This window comes from Erinaceus europaeus, chromosome 14, assembly GCF_950295315.1.
Source record: "Erinaceus europaeus chromosome 14, mEriEur2.1, whole genome shotgun sequence".
Classification (NCBI taxonomy): domain Eukaryota; kingdom Metazoa; phylum Chordata; class Mammalia; order Eulipotyphla; family Erinaceidae; genus Erinaceus; species Erinaceus europaeus.
Window position 1 is genome coordinate 86,367,574 of NC_080175.1, and position 23,812 is coordinate 86,391,385.

Genomic DNA, 23,812 nt, shown 5'->3' on the forward strand with positions numbered 1-23,812 from the left:
AAGTGTGCTGGTCTCTTACCCTTATCCAGCTTTTATAGTCCTTACTGTATTTGACAGAGAGTTAGAGTGGCTGAAATCATTGAATGCTTAACACTAGACTTAAATTATTAAAGCATTTCTAATAATAACTTTTTTGAAATATTAAATCACTTATAATCTTAAGCCAGGGAGACCAGAAGCAACCTGTTTTGTAAGTATATAAGATAAAGTTATTTATAAATAACATTAAATGACATAAGTCATGGTGAGGTCTTGTATGGTACAGTACGTCCTAACCATGGGATTTTCAAAATAAACAAAAGTCCCAAATAACTTGGTTATAACAATAATTATCTGTTGCTTTCTTAAATTCTTAAATTCAGTGGGTTAAGTGCACGACAGCAAGGAACCTTCCTCATTTCCTATAAACCCGAATTTCTCCCAGTCCTAGAAGCTCTGGAGCTTTGCTCATTTCCTTCATGCTCCTCTCTCTTTTATTTTTTATTGTCGAAGTTATTATTGTTGTTGTTGTTGATGTCATCGATGTTGGATAGGACAGAGAGAAATGGAGAGAGGAGGGGAAAACAGAGAGGGGGAGAGAAAGACAGACACCTGCAGACCTGCTTCACCGCTTGTGAAGGGACTCCCCTGCAGGTAGGGAGCCGGGGGATCAAACCGGGATCCTTATGCTGGTCCTTGAGCTTTGTGCCACGTGTGCTTAACCCGCTGCGCTACCGCCCGACTCCCTTCCTGCTTCTTTTGATCCACACCATTTGACAACATCTGCTGATCTCAACCAAATCAAGGCAACTAGTGCCACCTCGATATGTTACACTTTAGACTATGTCCAAAATGCCAGGCCTGGTAAGTCAACCTTCCAGCTCCAATACTCTGCTGAGACCTTTCCTAGCTTATTGGACTCCTCAATTCCATTTGAGTAGCATAGTTCCTAACAAAGTTACAAAACCTAGGTTTAGACCAGGGCCCATGAAATAGGGCACATGTACACATGTATCCACAAGTTAAGGAAAAATATATATCTTAAAGAAAAAGTGTGCAAGTCTGCAGTAACTCAAATAGTGCAGCAAGTATAAGAAAGATCTAAAAAGAGACTCTGGTGGTAGCACAAAGCACAAGGACCTGTATAAGGATCCTGGTTCCAGCCCCGAGTCCCCACCTGCAGGGGAGTTGCCTCACAAGTGGTGAAGCAGGTCTGAAGGTGTCTTTCTCTCCCCTTCTCTGTCTTCCCCTCCTCTCTCCGTTTCTGTCTGTCCTAACAACAATAATAACTACAACAATAAAACAGCAAGGACAACAAAAGGGAATAAATAAATATTTTAATAAAAAATGTGTATCATAGAAAAGCAGAGATCTAAACAAAAAACCATAAAGCACTTAGTCAAGTATTTTCTACTTAGGCCTAGATGCCCTTCTCACCTGCTTCCTATTTCACTCACTGAAGTGTTTTTTTTTTTTTTTTTTGCCTCCAGGGTTATCGCTGGGGCTCCAGTGCCTGCACTATGTATCCACTGCTCCTGGAGGCTATTTTTTCCATTTTTGTCATTGCTGTTGTTGTTGGATAGGACAGAGAGAAATCAAGAGAGGAGGGGAAGGCAGAGAGGGGGAGAGAAAGAGAGAAAGATAAACACCTGGGGGGTCAGGTGGTAGCGCAGTGGGTTAAGTGCACGTGGCGCAAAGCTAAGGACCAGCATAAGGATCCTGGTTCAAGCCCCTGGATCCCCAACTGCAGGGGAGTCGCTTCACAGGCAGTGAAGCAGGTCCGTGGGTGCCTATCTTTATCCTCTCCTCTCTGTCTTCCCCTCCTCTCTGGATTTCTCTCTGTCCTATCCAACAAGACATCAATAACAACAACAACAATAATAATAACTACAAGAATAATTTTAAAAGGGGGGACAAGCAAAAAAAAAAGAAAGAAAGAAAGATTAACACCTGAAGATCTGCATCACTGCTTGAGAAGCAACCCCTCTGCAGATAGGGAGCCAGGGGTTTGAACCTAAATCCTTACTCTGGTTCTTGCACTTCGTGCCATGTGCGCTTGACCCGCTGCGCTACCGCTAGGCCCCCACTCACTGAATATTTTTATCATCTCTAATCTGAGAAATAAGTTACATTTTTTTAATAAGTTACAATGACTTTAAATGAGGTGTCATAGAAATGTCTTTGTCTTCTTCATGAGTTTTTATTTTATGGAGGAGGGGTGTGAATCATCTAAAGTAAAGTTGTCCATACTTGGGTATAATTTGTCATTTCCTGGTGACAGATGTCTGGAGAACATGGTCACCCCCAATGTCGGTCCTTTTCCACCAACATGTACCAGGGAACCCCAATGCAGTTCCCAATATTTCCCTTCATCCCCCCAGAATCCTTCACTTTGGTACAAGATACCAAACCCAGTCAAAGTTCCATGAAAATCTTTCTCATCATGTGGACATTGTTGTGTTACTTTTGCATTTTTAGCATACTCTTGAAGGCATAAATTTGAACTGTGTTACTAGTCATTACTTTCAATAAGGTAATTATGTTTTACAACATGAATCCTCATATTCATTTCAATTCAGGATTAAGACACTCTTAAGCATCTTCTTAAGATATAGTTCCATTTCTAGACATATACCTACAATCAAACTCTAAATTTCAAAAGCAAGCACAGACGAGAACATTCTTCACATTTGCCAGTAAGAAGACTTCTCTTATAGCAGTTAAATACATACTCATTTAGGGAAAAGGGAAGAAAATTTCAAATTATTTCACCAATGTTCCCTTTTCACCTACTCTTCCTACTTGATACCTAGGGAATTTCAAAGTACATCCCTGGATGTCTGACAGAATAATTGCAAAACCTGTAACAGCCAAAATAATCCAAATTATTTTTTGTAAACTTTTGGCTTTCAGTTAAGACTTTCAGAAGTTGCGAAATTATTTGGAATTCTTGGAATATTTTCTCAAGACCAAATGCAAAGGCCTAACTTCCCACTGACCAGTGATTCTTCATCTCACTCCTCCTTACCTCTTTTTGGCCTCTCATGACCTGATCCCCTAGGAAAGGTATACATGCTTTTGACACTTTTTTCTTCATTAAGTCCTCAGTATTGATTTTTGAAATATTTTCTCCACAGATGACATATTTAACAAGAGAACCCGAGTGATAACCATATCAGAGATTTTTGTGATTACACATTCATATATATATATATATATATATATATATATATATATATATATATATATATATATATATTTAAATAAGCTAACTTCGGCAAGTTTTTTTTTTTAACTTTATTTATTAATGAGGCATGGGGGAGAGGGAGAATCAGAGTATCTGACATAGGTAAGGCTAGAGATTGAACTCAGGATCTCATGCCTCAGAGTCCAATTCTTTATCACCTGCACCATCCCCTGGGTTGCTGGCCATATAAATGGCCATATAAATATTTTAACTTAATTTTTTTCACAACTAAGTCTGAGAAATTTTTTCTTCTTCCTTCAGCACATTCACCTGGGGCAGAGTCTGTGGAAGTCTGTGGACAGACAGGAGGACATGTACGCTCAGATCCATACAGTTTTCTGGGTACTGGTGGGTTATCTTCTTCCTGAAAATCATGATTGATGAGAGCTGCACTACAAGAGAGGGAAGGAGTGTTTTTCTTGTTTCTTCCTCCTAACTTCCAGCAAGAGGGCTCTCTTGTATATTTTAATATATTTAAATTGCTGTCTGATTTTGAAGAACCTGAGTAATTTTCTGTTGTGCTTAGATTTTTTTTTTTGTTTCATGTGGAAATATAGTGACACTCTGAGGCCTGATCCTAGCCTAGAAAAGAACACGGATGGACTTTTGGTTTCCTGTTCTCAAAGTAAGTAACTTAGACGCCATCACTCCATCCTAGTAACAGACTAAGCATACTAACACACTGAAAAGTTACAAATCTTCTTGTGTACCCAAGGGGGAACACACCCGTGAACAATACTGCTCTCCCCACCTCCAAAGTGGAGAGATGGCAGATAGATGGAGTCTTGATTTATAGAAGCAGAAATTAAAACAGAAACTGGTTTAGGAACCATGTCAGGTAGACCATCCTGAATTTTAATTGATACATTTCTGAAAGTTCTGTGTAGACAAATCTGAGAGGTAAAAACTCCAGAGGAAGGGGCTGGGTTGTAGCACCATAGGCTAAGCTTAGCACATGGCTCAAAGCAGAATGACCAGTATAAGGATCCGGGTTCTAGCCCCTGGCGCCCCACCTGCTGGCACGGCCCGAGGTGGTGGGGGTAGGGTAGGGAGGGTCTTAGTGGAGAGCTGCCTCACTGGTGGTGAAGCAAACCTGCAGCTGTCTGACTTCCCCTCTCTTGATTACTCTTTGTCCTATCCAATAGTAATGGCAACAGTAACAACAAGGTCAATAAAATGGGACAAATGGCCTCCAGGAGCAATGGATTTGTGGTGCAGGCACTGAGGAGCCCAGCTCCAGAGAGAACCCTGGAGACAAACAAACAAATAAACAAAAAAACCCAAAAAACTCCAGAGGAATTCAGTCACTAAAAGAGCAAAGAGCTCCAAAATATTCTTAAAAAAAAAAATATATATATATATATATATATATATATATGTATGTATGTATGTATGTATGTATATGTATATAATATTGACAAGACTATAGGATAAGTAGGGTACATTTTTTCACAAAATGCCCAACCCGGAACTCCATATCCCATCCCCTCCCTTGATAGCTTCCCTATTCTTTATCCCTCTAAGATTATGAACCCAGCCAGGATCATAGCCAGGTGGAAGGTCTGGCTTCTGTAATTACTTCTCTGATGGACATGCAGCTTGATCTATACTCCCAGCCTGTCTCTCTCTTTCTCTGGGGAGGTGGGGCTCAAGGACATATTGGTGGGGTCATCTGCCCAAGGAAGTTGGCTTGGCATCATGGTATCATCTGGAACCTGGGGGCTGAAAAAGAGTTAAGATATAAAGCAGAACACTTAACTAATCATGACCCTAAAGGCAAGAATATTGCACATGAAGATTTGGGGTCTCCGTTTTGGAAAAAGCTAGTAGGCCTATTTTAGGAATATTCCAAAGACAGACTTCCATGAGCTAGACCAGATTGCTGCATTAAATACCCAAGAAATTCCTTCAGGCTTCCTACAGCTAGGGGTGGGGGTGGGGGTGGGGTGGGTCAATGACTGAACTTTTGAAATAAAGTGATCTGCTTTTAACAAGACTTGCCTTGAGGGGAAGCTAGTTAACCACAATTTAACCATCTGGGGTTTTATCAGAAAATGAGTGACTTTGAGGAAATGGAATACCCAACTCTAGCCCTCCCCAGGGGAGAATGGAAAAATTTAACTCAAGCCTAAACTAGTCTAAACTAAGTGGAGAATTTTCAAAAAGTGTAACAGAAAACAGAATGATCTGTAAGTTTTATGACCCAGAGGTATACAGTTTTACTAAAAGACTGAAAGCAAACAATAAAAATTTGAATGCAAAATTGTGGGATGTCCCTCCTACACCTGCTTTGCAAAGCTAATATGTGTCTTGCTAGTAATACAGAAAGTCAAATAGGTCACACCAGCTTTTGTGAGGGAAAGATTGGCTTGATGCAGGTCAGAAAGCAATAGAGACAGAATTGTTTCTTTGCTCAATATTATTCAGACATACCTCTGCACTCCTGATTCAGAAAATATTTATACAGGTAGAAGGAAGGGCTAGAGACCTTTTTAAAAATATTTTTGAAGGGATTTTATTTGTTTATTGTTATAAGAGATAGAAAGTGAATGAAATAGGACAGAGCACTGGTCAGCCCTGGCTTTTGGTAGTATCTAAGATTAAACCTGGGGCCTCTATCACACAAATCCTGTGCCCTTAAGCATAACTATCTCCCTGGCTGGAAACTTCCATCCTGGTTATTTCTTGGAGGGAGGTATTAGTGTAAATAGATTTGCACCTTGAGGTCATCAAGTTAATCTGACTTTCTGGATAATAATGAGCTATACTTTGTTATAATGTCTGTTTGTCCTAAAGGCAAAAAAACAATCTGGGACAAGGTTGATGTTCATCTTGAGGGCTTTATGCCTTCCAGCCATCAATCTTTCTGGATTCTAATGAGTCTTTCTTCCTTCCTTTCTTTTTTTCTCTTTTCTTTTTTTTTTCTTTCTTTCTTCATCTCCCTCCCTTCCCCCCTCTCTCTTTCCTTTTTCATGTTTTTCCTAATGAGTTTTTCTTAAATTCTGGAAAGTAATTTTTGTAAACAGAATGCAAGTGAGTAATCATCTTTTCCCTTAACTCAATACACCAGTGGTGGGTTTTCTCCTCATGTAGGACATGTCTGTTAACACCGACCCTTTAGGGTCACCTCTACACTTCTCCACCACACTACTCAAGGACTATTTGCAGCAGTTCCTTCTATTTGGTATGTGTTGTATTTTACAAAAGAAAAATTACTCCTTTCAAAAACACAATTTGAAGTGACAGAGGAAGTATTAGCGGTGATACAGGAATATCTGAAGCTTAACATGGGTCCTCTGCCCAGTAGCAATCATGACTCAAACATTACCATGCCGACATTTGCATGAAAGGAAAAATGCTCATTTTACCCTATGCACTGTCAGTGGAGGTAGGAACTGTTCTCAAATCATTCCTTTGCTCCCTCTGTTTTCAGAAGGCATTGATAGTTTGAACTGGGGTGAGGGTAGAGATGGAAACTCAAAAGCTGAACTTAGAAGCAAATAGGGAAGGATCCAAGGCCTTCAACTCCACCTTGAATGCTCAATAATGATCTCTTCAATCATGTTGGGCTTTCCCTGAATATCTTAGAAAGAACAAATAACACCCTTATAATAATATATCCTTCCTACCTTATTAGTTTCAAAACAAGTTTTCACTGAGAAACTTTTATGGCTTAGTTTTAAAGTCAAACAAGTTATTTTTGAGCATTTGCCACTTCTTATGTTTCAGAATAGTTACCATGTAAGCACAGTGTCTTCGAAGGTGTGCACACTGCATGGCCCTGCCCCAGACTTCAGAGTGTTCATCCTCATTCCAGAAGCAAGAATTCCCAGTAAAGATGGGCCGGCATGCTGAAGTACTGTAGTGCTTGGGTGACAAGAGCCTGTCAAAATTGTGTGCACTCTGGAACTCTGAGCACAAGTCCACTTGCATATTCTTGATCAAGTCTCCATTTAATGTAGACAAAATTGTAATGGAGTTGTTGAAACTTTTTTTTTTTTTTTAGCAATCAAATGGATAAAATGTTTGCTTTCTATTTTAAAGAGATGGTTTTTCTAAAGCAAAAATACTTGAATTGGTACACAGTGTAATCTCCAATTGTAATAGTTAATGATCCCATTGAGGAAATGTAACCCATGCAATGTGAATAAATGGAAAGTAAACAGAAAAATAATAAAAAAAGAACAAATCCTATAGTTGTTCTTAAATTATTCTTCATTACTGTAAAAGGACAAATGATCAGAGTCAGATTGAGGGTTGCAACGAGTTCCCAGTAGTTGTATTTTATATTTTAAGGCCACTTTTAGCACATCAATTGCTGAGAGAGCAATGACAGTGATCCAATTAGTCCTTTTCCCAATTAATCAACGTCAGTTTACCTCTACTCCTGAAGGCATATAACACAGTCCTAACCTTTGGGAACTGTGCTTTCTTTGTTAGACCTGGAATTTACGGGAAAAAAACAAGCAAACAAACAACAACTGCAGCAACAAAATCCTTGGTTAGCATGTTAAAGGTTACAGTAGATAAAGTATACAGAATATAAGAATTTAGGAGAAAATTCTACAGTTCAAAAAAACTAGCAGACATGAGGAAGTCTTTGTTGGGCTTATTATTAAATTGAGTATAACTAAAAAAAAATACCTCTGAAGTAAAGGGAATATAGGTAGAATTTTCATTGACCTTATGTAAAATAATTAAACTCAGAAAAAAAGAAAGGAAGGAAGGAAGCGTCCAAGGACTAGGAGATAATAGCACTAACTTCAAGAAGACATATTTGCTTTTTTTTCATGAGCACACCTACTCTAGTCATTCCTATATTAAAAGAGGACTAAAGAAATCAAAAATAATTTTTTTCTGTAATTTTAGAATTGAAGCTCTCTTCCCCTCCCCCTCACCATTTTATTCGCTAGGATAGAAATAAATTGAGAGGGGAGGGGGAGGTTGAGAGGGAGAGACACCTGCAGACCTGTTTCTCTACTTGTGAAGCATTCCAGCTGCAGGTGGAGACAGGGAACTAGAACCTGGGTCCTTGCGTGGGTTGTTGAGTTAGTGCAATGTGATCTTAACTGGATGTGGCACAGCCTGGCCCCTATATCACCTTCTTAATAGTAAAATGTTTTGGCATGATAATTATCACCTTTTTCTCTTTACAGATTTTTAGAGGGCAGGGGAGATAGCATAATGGTTATGCAAAGAGACTCAAAGTCCTAAGTTTGTTGGGAAATTGTGCAGATGTGGTCACATCCACCATGTTGTCCCCTCAGGGTATTGTCAATTCCCAGGAGAAACCCTATTCCCAGAGTGCCTTGTTTCCTAGCCAATCCTGTCCCGACTTGTCACTTCCGGAATTTCTTCCATTAAAGCCCTTCCTCTTCTGCCCCTCTCTCTCTTTTTGCCCACTTTTCACGTTGGTGACCGGACGCAGGGAAGGGTTGTTGTGCATAGCAGGAGGCAGCCATTTTGCTAGCTTCACTTGGCCCGAACTGCTGCGCTGTCACCCAACTCTGAGGTGCCCTACCCCCCTTTCCACCACCACCACAAGCCAGAGATGAGCAGTGCTCTAGTAAAACATGAACAAACAGATTTTTAGAAGCACACCTTAATCTTTCTATTCCCCAGTATTACACGTAACTCTGGGTCTCAAGTCAGTCAGCATAATACTGAACTGTAATTCTCCTTTGTCGTATTCCTCCAAATCCAGATGTCTCTTTCTCTGCCTATCTAAAGCTTTCCACAACTAAGAAATTAAATTATCTGTGAAAAACACCTGAATTTCTTCTGTCCATCTCTACTTCTAACTCTCCTGTAAGCCTATTTTAGTGTTATCATGTCTTAGTAGTTTCCCTCCTCCAGAAACCAGTCATGTTTGACTTTATTTTCTCCCCCTCACCTTTCCTTCCAATTACTGTATGTCTTAAGTGCACTGTCTTGAGAGTAACTGTCCCCAAATCCATAGGAAAATGGCTAGCCTCCTTTATACAAGCTTCTTTTTTTTTTTATACAATCAAGGATACTATTACAGTGATCACCTATTGAGAGAGTTCAGTGAGATAATGGAGGTCTATAAGAGATAGCAATGACTCTTTTTTCCTTCCTTTTCTATTCTAATATTTTTTCTTTTCTTTTTTTCAATTTTTTCTTTTTGATTGTTGTTGTAGTTATTACTGTTGTTGTTATTGATGTCATCATTGTTAGCTAGGATAGAGAGAAATGGAGAGAGGAGGGGAAGACAGAGAGGGGTAGAGAAAAATAGACATCTGCAGACCTGCTTCACCGCCTGTGAAGGGACTCCCCTGCAGGTGGGGAGCAGGAGGCTCCAACCAGGTTCCTTATTCCAGTCCTTGCACTTTGCACCACCTGCGCTTAACCCTCTGTGCTACCTCACGACTCCCCTAATGTTTTTTAAAATTTATTTTTAGTGACAGTGAGAAAGATACACAGAGAGAACCACCAGAGCACCGCTCAGCTCAAGTTTATGGTGGTGCTCCGGACTGAACCTGGGACTTTTGAGCCTCAGGCATGAAAGTCTTTTGCATAACCATTGTGCTGTCTCCCCAGCCTCATGACTGCCTTTTTCTGCCCTCATAAATTTCCATAGGCATCTCTTTCTCTGCTGGGTCCTTCTGTATATATCCAAGTTTTTAGGAACATATTTAAGATTCTTCACCATCTGCCTACATCTACAACATCTGCATGCACTCAGTGTTCAAGTCACTCTGCATTGTTTTCTCAATTAGTATCAGGCCTTGCTTTTTCACAGTTAGCTCTGCTTTCCACTGTTGGTCTCACTGCTGAAAATGCATGTGTGCTCCTGCTCACTTTGCAGCTCTCCCAGTAAACTTGAGAAAAAGTTATGTTTCCTTGGGCTTTTGTTTTCCAAGGAGAAGACAACAAACAAACAAACACAGAAAAACAGGAACTAGAGAAATAGCATAGCATTTATATAACAGACTTTGATGCCTACAACACAGAAATATTAATTTCAATCCTAGGTACCACCATAAGTCAGAGTGCTCTTATTAACAGAAACAAATCGAACAACAAAAATTCACTGCACCCTGTAAAAATGTGTATTAAAAGTTAATAATGGTCTTAAATGTAACACACATACATTAAAAAATGAAGCTGAACCCAAGAAGATAGCACAACCTCTTGAAGCACCAATTTACTTGTCTGGAGATTCAGAGGTCACAAACTCAGTCACCTTATCCCAGAGCTGAACAGTACTCTGGTCTTCTCTCTTTTTTCTCCTCATAATAAAGAAATAAGTAAACCTTTAATAAGGGAATTCCTGGGATCTTTCTGAGGATTAAGTAAAACTTTATATATTTATAATATAAGTCGTCAGGGATAACATGTGGAGACAATGAATATGAGTCATTAACTAAGATTAAATCATTATTTATTGGGACGGAGAAGTAGTATAGAGAGAGCACATACCGCACTATGCACAAGGACCTGAGTTCAAACTGTTGATTTCCACATGCAAAGGGGAAGCTACATAGACTGTGATGCAGTGATGCAGTGAAGCAAGTATCTATTTTCCTCTTCTTGTTCTCTTTGCAATTCCTCTCTGTCCTATCAAATAAAAGAGAGAAGAAGAAAAGAATAAAAAAGAGGAGAAAAAAAAAAAGGTCACTAGGACCTTTGAATTTTTTGTGCAGGCATCAAGCCCCAGCAATAATTTTAGTATTGTTAAAAATTTATATGTATTGGTTACTATTTATTTATTTATTTATTTAAAATTTTCCTTTTGTTGCCCTTGGATTTTTTTATTATTGTTGTTGTTATTGATGTCATCGTTGTTAGATAGGACAGAGAGACATGGAGAGGGGAGGGGAAGACAGAGAGGGGGAGAGAAAGATAGACACCTGCAGACCTGCTTCACTGCCTGTGAAGAGACTCCCCTACAGGTGAGGAGCTGGGGGCTCCAACCAGAATCCTTATGTGGGTTCTTGTGCTTGGTGCCACGTGCGCTTAACCTGAGGTGCTACTGTCCGACTCCCTAGGATAAGAGGGGTACAACTCCATACAATTCCCACCACCAGAACTTCGTATCCCATTGGTTACTACTTCTTATCATCATCAGTAGAAACATCTTCCCAGAGAGCTCTTATATAGCCTTCAAGAACTAGTCAATATATCTTCTCACCATGAGGACTGCTTGAGGGAAATCTGTTCATTCAAACTGTTGTGACTCCTTATTTGAAACTGTGTTAATCTTCTCACAGCTTTCCATAGGATGTTGAATGCAGAGATGCCTAGCAGTAGTCTTTTATTTTTAAATTTATTTATTAGCTAGTGACAGCCAGAAATCAGAGGGTAGGGAGAGATAGAGAGAGACACACACAGAGATACTTGCAGCCCTGCTTCACCACTTGTAAAGTTTTCCCCCTGCAGATGAAGACCAGGGGCTCAAACCTCAGTCCTTGTGCATTGTGCACTCAACCAGATGTGCCACCACCTAGCCCCTCATAGAAATATTCTTTATATTTCCAGTTCCTAGTGAGGAACTGAATTTGGTAGGTGCTTTATAAACAAAGTCTGGAGGAATAGACAATAGCAATAACATAATGAATCATTATATTCTTAGTGTGCAACAAATGGTCCCAAGATCTTGCATTATGATTCTCAGTTCTCTGGGAGTTGGGTGGTAGCACAGCGGGTTAAGCACACGTGGCACAAAGTGCAAGGACCCCACGGAAGGATCTCGGTTCAAGTCCTGGGCACCCCACCTGCAGGGGAGTCACTTCACAAGTGGTGAAGCAGGTCTGCAGGTGTCTGTCTTTCTCCCCCCCTCTCCATTTCTCTCTGTCCTATCCAACAATGACAACAACAATAATAACTACAATAAAACAAGGGTAACAAAAGGGAATAAACAAATAAATATTTTTTAAAAAGATTCTCAGTTCTCCAAGTATCCCTGGAAATAGTTACTCCTATTGTCAGCCTCATTATATAATTGGGGATTTGAGAGGTGTAGACATTTGTCACATGGTCACAGACACAACTAGAAACGAGACTGTTTGAATACACACTTTGTGTTTTAGTCTTAATATCGCATTTCTTTTCCTGGCCAAGAAAGGTGGCAGGTGAGGCCAGAGAGGTACTTGCTGTTCTTTGCAGTTCTTTCTACTTAGCATCCTGCTATTCTAGCTTTTGTCTCAGAGTCTTTGAAGCTAATATATGCAGAAATAATAAATACAAGGTCTGTTATTTCTGCAGACATTTTATGAAAGTTTCTAACTGTTCATATTTATTCACTGAACATATCTAGTCTGGTTCAATTATTATGTTTCACATCGATTAGCTATAGCATGCCGACTCATACTCTCACCTACTTATACTTTTATTCAAGTTCATTTTATTGAGATAATTGGCTCTATTTTAAAATGGAATGAATTTGGAGTTACCTTGAATCTGAAATTTTGTCATCTCCAGAGTTTAAGCTGTACCACTCATCATCTGAAATGTAAGTTTTGCTCCAGATGTAATTTGACTAGGTTTATATAGTAAGAAACACTTTGCATTTATAGTGTTACTACTGATAATTTTTATTTATTTTGTTATTGTTGCTAGACTTTACTGCTCTGGGTCAATTTTTTTTTTTTCAGAAAGAAAGAGTGACAGACAGAGAGAAAGTGAAGGAAAGATATTATAGCAACAAAGCTTCCTCCAGTGAGCTGAGACCTGGATTCAAACATGCATGTATAATATCCAGGTGCCGTATCTTGCCAGTCTTTTTCTTGGGATTTTCAAAATAGCTGCCAATATGTTAATATGCATGTTGACATAACTACTGTAGAAATAGTGACAGGTGACAGATCTTATGAGAGCCGAAACTGAATGAGACAAGGAAGAAAGAAATGCCAATACAAAATTTGATTACTACTGTGGATTCAAATCTACTGGAGATCGTTAGATTTTTTTCCCTGAAGAAAAAAAAAAAAGCTACAGTTTTCAGGATGACTATTATTATTAGCCATTATGCCCTCAGGGGCATCGATTAATTTTCATTTTCAAGTGGCCTGATGTGCAGAATGATCCAGGTTCCTATAATTATTATAAAAACTATAAAGCTGAAAACCAGAGAAGAAGGCATTTGAGGTGGCAAGAGAAAATATGAGCCCTCCACAAATCTAATTGAAATTGTAGCTTTAGTGTTGTTTTAAATATATTTATTTATTTATTGCCAGTTATTCCTGAGACTTGGTGCCAGCACAAGTCCATCACTCCCAGTGAATTTTTCTCCCCCCCTTCCCTTCTTCTCTTCCTCCCTCCCTTCTTTCTTCCTCCTCCCAACCCCTTGGATAGAGAGAAATTGAGAGAGAAAGGAAAGATAGAAAAGGAGAGAGAGAAAGAGAAATACCTGTAGTCTTCATGCGAATTGGGGCCAAGGGCTGGAGCCCGGGGCCAAGCCCATGGTCATGTGTGTGCTCTATCAGTGTGCCACTACTGGACCCCACCTCAACTGTTCTTAACACTGAACCTCCGAACCACCCACTGTAGCACCTCTCCTTACTGCTCAGTAATGTGGCTGTCCTGGATTATATTCAATTTTTAATAATTCTCTTAAGCCCTAGTGGAATGGAACATCTTGAAAAAATAATCTTTGGAAAATGATTTACATTTTATTTTATGGTGGTGGAGAAAAAGAGCAGCAAGAGAGAGCAGACAGAGCGAGCAGAACACTGCTCCATCATACACAGTGTTGAGAACTAAACCTGTGATCTCAAGCATGGTATGCACATATTCTGCCTGCTGAGTCACCTCTCCAACTAAAAAACAAACAACAACAAAAAGCTTGACTTGTTAGAAAGCTAGAATTCTTGCTATGGTAGTGGATCATAATGCTTTAAGTTATACTCGTGACCATTCTTTATTACTCATTCAGCAATACCCTGACGCTTGACCAATAAAATATTTTCTTCAAAGAGTAAGGCAGACATTTTCCATGAACTATCTTTGAGTCCTTTAATTGCTATCAATAGGAGATGGGAGCACAGCGGAAGGAGAAGAAAGACAAATAATTAATGATGGTCTCCCTTTATGCAACTAATGCTTAAGGAGTGTTTGTTTGGGAGGATGTTAATAAGAAGAGAAAAATAAAGGTTGACTTTAAGGAAAAGTACAAAGGCGTAACTGACAGGACTTCATTCTTGGCATAAAAGGAACAAGGGAGATGAGGGCAGAGCAACATGACTTGAAACTTGAAGGGGTAACAAAGTGCTCATTCTAAGAATTCTTTAGGAAGACACAAACACTGGTCCAGAATCACGGAAATGCCATGCTCAAACAGATGCACCAGGTGAACCAGCTGCAAAGAACACAAATTAAAAGCACCACTTATCTCATTTTCACTTAATTGTTCTTCCCACGCATTGCAGATGCGCACTGCTTGTCCTCATGAATGTTCCAGCATTTTGACTCATCCATCAAGACAACTCAAAATAACCCAACCATGTACATTTCACAATAATTCTTGTGTATTCGCAGGACCAAAAATGCTGAAATTGTCTTTTTCAACAAATACTTAAGCGAGAATAAAAATAAAGCACAGGCTGAAAGTATTTTAAATGACTCAAGTTGAGAACACATTTGAATCAACTTAAACCTGCAAGTTGTGGTTAAGTTAATCCTACCACTAGGGGAGGGTGGACATTTTTCTTGCACATATTCAGATGTTGTCTCCTCCACTATGTGAACCAGAAACATTATGAAGAAATAATGGAATAGACGCAGAATATGACACATCTGGTGGGCATTTGTTTGAACATCGCTGGATGGGAGATCATTTAAAATGAAATGAAACTTTATAAAACCTTTAACTTATTCATTCAAGCCCATACCTTCTTGTATACTGCATTACTCCAATTCTTCTATTTAAAGATAGTGTTTATTTTTGTATTCATTTTATAGACATAAACACAACAAAGTTGAAGGTCATACTGTAAGTTAAAATGGTCTTCAGTGTTTTGGGTTTGGCTTCACAAAAAATGTATTGTGCCCAACACTTTTCTCTCTTAATTTTTAAACCTTTGTGTATTTTTAAAGAAAATAAAATCCATATGTTGCTTATGCATTTGCACTTAACTCATCAAATTCTTTTTGTGGAAGAGTGACTTAGAGACTAAAGACTTTGAAAATAATTTATTTGCCTTTAGGGCTCATTTTACTAGGAAAGGAATAGAATCTACTTCAGTACAGATCTTGCTTGTTGTACAGGGAACTGGGTTTTTCAAATATAGATAACTTTGTAAAGGATATCTCTATTTGCCTTTATGTCTTTCTTTTCTTAAATATGTATTTATTCCCTTATTTGCCCTTGTTGTTTTATTGTTGTAGTTATGACTGATGTCTTGTTGTTGGATAGGACAGAGAGACATGGAGAGAGGAGGGGAAGACAGAGAGGGGGAGAGAAAGATAGACACCTGCAGACCTGCTTCACTACTTGTGAAATGTCCTCCCTCCAGATGTTAAACACACATGGCAATATGTGTGTTTAACATGGTGTGCTACTGCCCAGCCCCCCAAAAGAAAAAATTCTGTAGAGATCTCAAAATGAGACTAGTTGTCCAGGTGAAGTCATCTATTGGTCAAAATATTCAGTTTTTATCTAAAAAAATATTTCCATGATATTTACTAGTGCCAGTTGTTGGTGCAAGCCTCATACAAATACTAATGTATTCAATTCTTAATCTTTGGTCAAAATTGTTGCTCCCCTAATTTAGAAGTGAGGAAACTGAAGAATGGGAGACCGGCAGTAGCTTATCGGGTTAAGCTCACATGGTGTGAAGTGCAGGGCCCCGCACAAGGATCCAGGTTTGATCCCTCACCTGCAGGGGGTGTGTGTGGGGGGGAGGAACCACTTCACAAGCCTTGAAGCAGATCTGCAGGTGTCTACCTTTCTCTCCTCTTCTCTGTCTTCACCTCCTCTCTCTATTTCTCTCTGTTCTAACCAACAACGACAACAAAATGGCATCCAGGAGCAGTGGACTGACTGGTAGTGCAGGCACTGAGCTCCAATGATAACCCTGGAGGAAAAAAAAAAAAAGGAAATCAAAGATCCTTCTAAAATTGCTATGTGAAGATGATTCAGGCATAAGCGGGATTAAATATGGCAGTTCCAGAGTTTCTGCTTTTTGCTCCCACAGGAGAGTTCTGATACGGAAGCCACATGCCCGAAGAGCGACATACAGTCTCAGGAGAAACAGTGGCCCGGCGTGGTCAGAAACAACGTCCTGGGGCGGGTGAAAGGGGACAGCCCCACACTGAAAAACCAGTATTCAGTGAATCGCTGCGATCACTGGGATGACAAGATTCTCTCTCAACGTTAGGAAGACCTTTCCCAGGCATTACAGAGTATGATACTCTGAAATTAGTGAGTTAGACACAAAAGTGCTGGGAAGGTTTGCAGTAACACAAATGAAAAGAATTTGGTAAATATGATAGGATGTGAACTGGAGCTCATAATACTTCTAGAGGTGGATATTTAAGATCACAGTAAACTGACAGTGTTAGGCAGAAACACTGAGCGATTCCTCTGAGATTCTTTCTGCTGTTGTTGTCAATTGTACTTTACTGGGTTCTCACTGGTACAATAAGAAAGATGTTGGTATCTTTTGAGAAAATGAAGAAAATGATTATGGGAGATATCATAATTGTTAAACAGAAAGGCTCTGATGCCTGAGGCTATGAGGCTTTGAGGCTCTAAGGCTCCGAGGCCTCAGGTTCAATCCCCAGCAGCACTTTAAACTGCAACTGATTGGTGCTCTGGTCTCTCTGTCTTTCTATTTCTTTCTTTGTATCTCTCAGTCATTAAAACATAAGTGAGTAAAATAAAAAAAAAATGAAGGTGATTATGTTTTCCAATGAACTACACCCATGCTTCACCTCCAGTTACCAAGGTGCATATATTGGAAGTGAACTTTAACTTGTCTATCCATTTTTTTTATTATCTTCATTAATTTATTGAACAAAGATAGCCAGAAATCAAGAGGGAAGGGGGCCACAGAGAGGGAGAAAGACAGAGAGACACATGCAGTCCTGCTTCACCACTCACAAGGCTTTCCCCTTGCAGGTGGGGAATCTGGGATTCGAACCCATGTCCTTATGCATTGGAACATGTGCACTCAACCAGCTGTGCCACCATCTGGCCCCTGTCCTGTTTTGGCTAGACACTGTTAGTTTGTGTACTAATTAAGTACCTTCTGCATTAGCTTCTCAAATAGGTGCACTTTGAAAATCTTTCTTTTCTTTTTCCTCCAGGGTTATTGCTGGGCTCGGTGCCTGCACCATGAATCCACCACTCCTGGAGGTCATTTTTTTCCCCCTTTTGTTGCCCTTGTTGTTGTAGCCTCGTTGTGGTTATCATTATTACCATTGTTGATGCTGTTCGTTGTTGGACAGGACAGAAAGAAATGGAGAGAGGAGGGAAAGACAGAGAGGGGAAGAGAAAGATAGACACCTGCAGACCTGCTTCACCGCCTGTGAAGCGACTCCCCTGCAGGTGGGGAGCCGGGGGCTCGAACCGGAATCCTCACGCTGGTCCTTGCGCTTTGCGCCACGTGCGCTCAACCCACTGCGCCACTGCCCGAACCCCTGAAAATCTTTCTTTAGTCTCCTCCGACATGGTCTCTTCTTTAGTTTATGTCATGTGGTATTGCTTAGCTGTTCTAGTCTCAATTTGGGGTGTACTACTAATGTGTTACTACGACGGGGACACTGATTGTTGCTTTAATTACTGCTCTTAAGAGCTAATTGATTTTATGCCAATAGCAACAATGCTTTCATCCTTTGTGGTCTATTATACAGTCATATGGACCACTTCTTCACTGCAATCAGTCTTTTCTCAGTAGAACTTCAGCCTTACAGTCAGTCAGTTCACTCACAGTATTTTGCGCACCGTGGACCACATATGGACAGTGGATGCTTCTCTGCCCAGTAAGCCACCTCCCAGCCTTGCCTTGTTTTACTAACAAAAGCAACAGCTGTTTTTACATCTTGCAATTAACTTTAAAACCAGAAGTAAAAGTTAGGACTCATACATTCCCAAACCTGTTTTTACAGTATATCCCATGAATCAGAAGCACTAGCATCAAATGGACACTTTTCAAAACGGGAAATTCTTTGATCTCCCCAAGTAATTCTGATGTATGCTAATGTCTGAGAAAATATATCTCAGTCATTACTTGTTTTTTTTTTATTTCTCAAATATTCTGTACTACAACCACATATAAGAACTGTCTTGTTTCCAGTTAGACTTTATATTTTCATTCCCATTCTCTCCCTTTAAGCAAAGCACTGCTCAGCTTTGGTTTATGGTGGTGCAGAGGATTGAACCTGGGATTTTGGAGTCTCAGGTGTGAGAGTCTCTTTGAGTAACCATTATACTATCTTCCCCACTCATATTTTCATATATTTATGCTTTTAAGGTACTTGTCTCAGTAGTTCTTTCCCTAGTTGGGCAAAATTGCTAACTTGGATAGCATGTTTCTTTTTTTAAAATTAATTTTTAAAAATATTTATTTATTCATTCCCTTTTGTTGCCCTTGTTTTGTTGTTGTAGTTATTATTGTTGTCATTGTTGTTGGATAGGACAGAGAGAAACTGAGAGAGGAGGGGATGACAGAAAGGGGAAAGAGAAAGACACCTGCAGACCTGCTTCACCGCTTGTGAAGTGACTCCCCTGCAGATGGGGAGCCGGGGGCTTGAACCAGGATCCTTACAACGGTCCTTGAGCTTTGTGCCGCCTGTACTTAACCCGCTGTGCTACCACCTGACTCCTGGATAGCATGTTTTTATGCCCCTCCTGTGACTCAAGCACAAGCTGGGTGTCCACTGAATTGAAGAAAGCGTTGGTGCTGTGGTCTCTTTCCCTCTGCACGTCTCTCTCTCTCTCTCTCTCTCTCTCCCCTTCTCTCTCCCCCTCTCTTTCTCCCTCTCTCTCCCCCCCCAATAATAGTTCTTTCTTTCACTTTCAGATGTTCTCTCACTCTTTGAAGTTGTATCAAAGCCAGCTCCTCCCAGCCCTCCCCAATCAGTATCATGTGCTCCTCTCTTTTCTGTGTTCAAATATTTTGATTTATGTAGTCTTTTTATAGTTCCATTTATCTCCTGCTTTGTGTTTAAGCTATTCATGTTCAGAGTTTTCTGCCATCATATTAGATCTCAAGGTTTATTGAGTGCAAGGTCTATATCTTTTGTGCTATATAATCTCTTTCATTTCTTTCTCAGTGAAACATCAATATAAACCCAATGGATCAGTGTATCTGAAATTGAGCAGTAGAATAATAATAATAATAATAATAATATGATTCAGCTTACAAAACTTTTATCTTATTTCTGAAATCTTTAACTGCTTTTTAATTTTAAAGCTTTTTTGTGCCAACTTTGTGTATATTGGCTACTAGATGTTATAAACACATACAGATGTACAAATTAAGTTTGAAAATAGTTAAATAACTGACTATAAAATGACACATCACAGTGCTAGTAAGTAGCTCACCATACACAACTTGCTGTGTGTGCAATTCTGGGCTCAGTTTCTGACACCACATGGGAGCATTATAGATGGAACTAAAACTCAGTAGAGAGTGGAAAAGTACTGTGAGTATGTTCTCTCTCTCTCTCTCTCAAAATAATAAAACATCACAAACACTGGCTTCTCATACTTTTTCTTATTAGTAAAAAAATAACCTATGTATGTAATTATATAGATTTATTTTTGCTGTTTGCTTTGCAATTGTTTTTAATTTCAAGTCTGACTACTTTTGCTACAATAGATTTTACTCCTCCAGTTAACTACTGCAAAGTTATTTCTTTCTTGAAAATCATATTTCCCTTTTTGTCTTAAATGTCCCAACATTTTCCTAAAGGTATTTAATTGGTTTTGTGGTTGTATTTTTTTTTTTATAGCATTGTTACTCTAGCATGAAAACAGGTTTATAATGTCTGTGCAGTTGAAATTTCATGTAGAGATGCAGTGAGCATGTAATCTTCTCATATCTTCAAATTGCTTAGAGAACATCGTATTATCACAGCAGATGTTTGCTGGCTTTAGATGCTGCTGTTTCTTTCTGTCTAACTTGTAATACTAGAACTGTTATTCTTAGTGATGTCTCGTCCTAAATGCAAGGAGTATCATTCATCATATTTACATGATAATATAAATCATGTGTCTTTTTAAGACTTTTTGTTTGTTTGTTTTGCTTTTGCCACCAGAGTTGTTATTCACATTCCCTTTCTTCAGGATGACTTCACCATTTCTGGTGGACATTTTTTTTTCTTTTCATATAGAGACACAGACACATTAAGTAGGATAGAGGGGAAAAGAGAAAAAGCGACACCTGGAGCACTGCTCCACCGCTAGAAAAGTCCCTCCCCCAGGCTGTGCAAGTGGGGACTGGGGTCTGGGTCCCACACAGGGTAACACATGAGTTCCACAGGGTACGCTACCATCCAGTCCCCAGACTAGTCCTTTTGGACAAGTTATATATTTCTCTTTTCTTCTTATAGGGAGGCTGTCTTTCAACTGTATTATCCTTTGAGTGCAAAATGTCTTCTATGGCAAAGAAAATTGATTTAGAATAGGTCCAACATGTAGTGTACTATTTAAGAGATGAATGTTTGAATATTATGTGACAGGCTAATAAACATTAATTATAAAAATAACGTCTAATAGGCTCACAAACACAAATGTGTACATATATATATATATATACACAATCCTATTGATCTTGTTTAGGTGCATGAGAAAATAATGCAATCTGCAAATATGACTTCATTTCAGTCATCTGACATATACAACAGGTGTATGTGTCATACTGTCATTACTATTATTATTATTATTGCCAGAATAATGCTCAGCTCTAGTTTATGGTGTGAAAGATTAAATCTGTAAATATGACTTCATATTCAGTCATCTGAGCTAATGACAGGTATATATTATTATTATTGTTATTATTACTAGTACTACGAGAATCCTGCTCAGCTCTACTTTATGGTAGTGTGGAGGACTATACCAGGGACTTTGAAGTCTCAGACTTTAAATCTTTTTGCATAGCCGTTGTGGTATCTCCCCCATCTGATACATGCAATTTTAATTATGTATCTCTTTGATCCATAAATTCATCACAGAAAGTTTCTTCTTTTTTATTTATTATTTTTTTACCAGAGCATTGATCAGCTTTGGCATATGGTGGTGTGGGGACTTCAGAGCCTCAGGAATACAAGTCTATTTGCATAACCATTATGCTATCTACCCCTGCCTACAAAAAGTTCCATTTGTGGGGCCAAGGAGTGATGCACCTAGTTGAGTGCACATGTTCCAATGTGTAAGAACCTGGGTTTGCGCTCCCAGTCCCCATCTGCAGGGGGAAAGCTTTTCAAGTAGTGAATCCATGTTACAGATGTCTCTATATCTCTCTCCTTCTCTATAACCTCCTTCCCTCTAGATCTCCGGCTGTCTCTACCCAATCAATAAATAAAGATAATATAAAATTTGTTTCCATTTGCTTTTGTTGGAAGTAGATGTTGAAAATATCTTAAAATGGAACAAGCTACTAAGTGGTAGAATCCCATCTATGGAAAGTAAACTCCAGACATGTTTCAATTTTATATTGGTAAGTGTATTAATGATGTTCTTTACTTTTTTGTAGTTTTTTTTTTTGTGTGTGTGTGTTTAAAATAGTTTGAATCTCTTGATAGTCATTACAAAGTTATGAGTCAAAGGAAGGTTAATAATCTTCATAGGGAAATTGGAGCCCATTGTGGTTAAATAAATCATAATGGGTCACACAACACTGCTTAACAAAACCAACAAATATCAGACCTCTGACTCAATGTTGTTTTTTTTCCAAATTTTACCACTAAAAACCATCAATATATATTTTATTGGTGATTTAATAATGATGAACAAGATTGTAAGATAACAGGGGTACAATTCCCACCATCAGAGTTCAGTATCTCATCCCCTTCATTGTAATCTTCCCTATTCTTTATCCATCTGGGAGTATTCTTTTTGTGGTGCAGAAGGTGGAAGGTCTGAACATGCGTGTTGGCAGGTCAATCCAAACTCCCAGCCTATTTCTATCTTTCCCTAGTGGGGAAAGCCTCTGGAGATGTCAGGTTTCAGGACACATTGGTGAGATCATCCGTCCAGGAAAGTCAGGATTGTATCATGGTAGCATCTGCAACTTGCTGGCTGAAAGGCAGTGAGCTATAAAGCAGGACCAATTGTAAATGGAAGGCTTTTCTCATACTACTTATAATATCCAGTTGGTGGTCCTCAGTCTTCCTCTATGGCTACATTGCTTCATTGGTTCAACTTTCTTTACTAACAACTGAGATGACTTTAGTGTGCTCATTTATTCTAGAATTTTCTCAGCAAATATGTGAATAGCTATATACACAGGGAGATCCTTTCATCCTAACATGTGAAATTTAAAATCATAAAAAATTTATATATTGATTGATAAGGTCAATCAATTGGCCATCTATACAGTCTAAATAAAAAAAAAAAACAACGGATAAGGAGAAAGTGACTCAGTGGCGAGCATGTTTTTACATGTGTGAAACCCTAAGATTGATACCCAGCAGTAGATGAAACAAGAAAGACCAAGACAGATAGAATATCATGACTAGTGGGATAGTGTTTTAGTCTCCCTCATTAAGAAATATGTATATAATGGGGCTGGGCAGCTAAGCACACAAAGCTCGAGAACCAATGCAGCAATCCCTGTTCGAGCCCCCCCGCTCCCCACCTGTAGAGAGGTGGCCTCACAAGCAGTGAAGCAAGTCTGCAGGTGTGTATATCTTTGTCTCCCCCTCTCCATCTTCCCCTCCTCTTTTTATTTCTCTGTCCTTTCCAACAACAACAGCAACAACGGCAACAAAATGGCCTCCAGGAGCAATGGATTCATAGTGCAGCAAGCCCCAACAATAACCCTGGAGGCAGAAAGAGAGAGAGAGAGAGATGAATATTTAGAGTACTAAAGTAGAATTGATTATATGTTGGCCCTCTAAATCAATTTTTTTTTTACCATTTCTAAGCCAAACTCAGCATTGTTATATTGCCATTTCTATTGCTTTCAATACAACAGTTACCTTGATGAATGTTCAATTTTTAATGTAGAAGCTGCTTCTGAAAATAATGAAATGCAAACCCACAAATACGACAGTACTGTGCTTCACATTTTATGGAGAGCAATGTTATAGTGCCGCTGCTTCTGACAAGAAACAGTCTGTTCTACAGCCCTGATGAGGTTCACTGATACACAAGTAGCTGAGAGCATCAAATGGCATAATAGGACTACAATTACCGCTCTCAGAGTTTGTTCCATCACTGGTCATATCTGAATTGTACCTATTGAAGTAGTAACATGACCACTTATTTTTGTGTTTTTTTCTACTCACTTTTAGACAACAACGTTTTCATATTTGTTCCACAATTTGGTTTTTCTCAGAGAAGTTGTAGGGGTATACTGACTTACATTAACAAAATGAAAGTATGGAAAATAGTCTTTGAGTACATTAGAATATAAACATCTAGACCTTTGGGCATGGCTCTATAAACATTTTGGG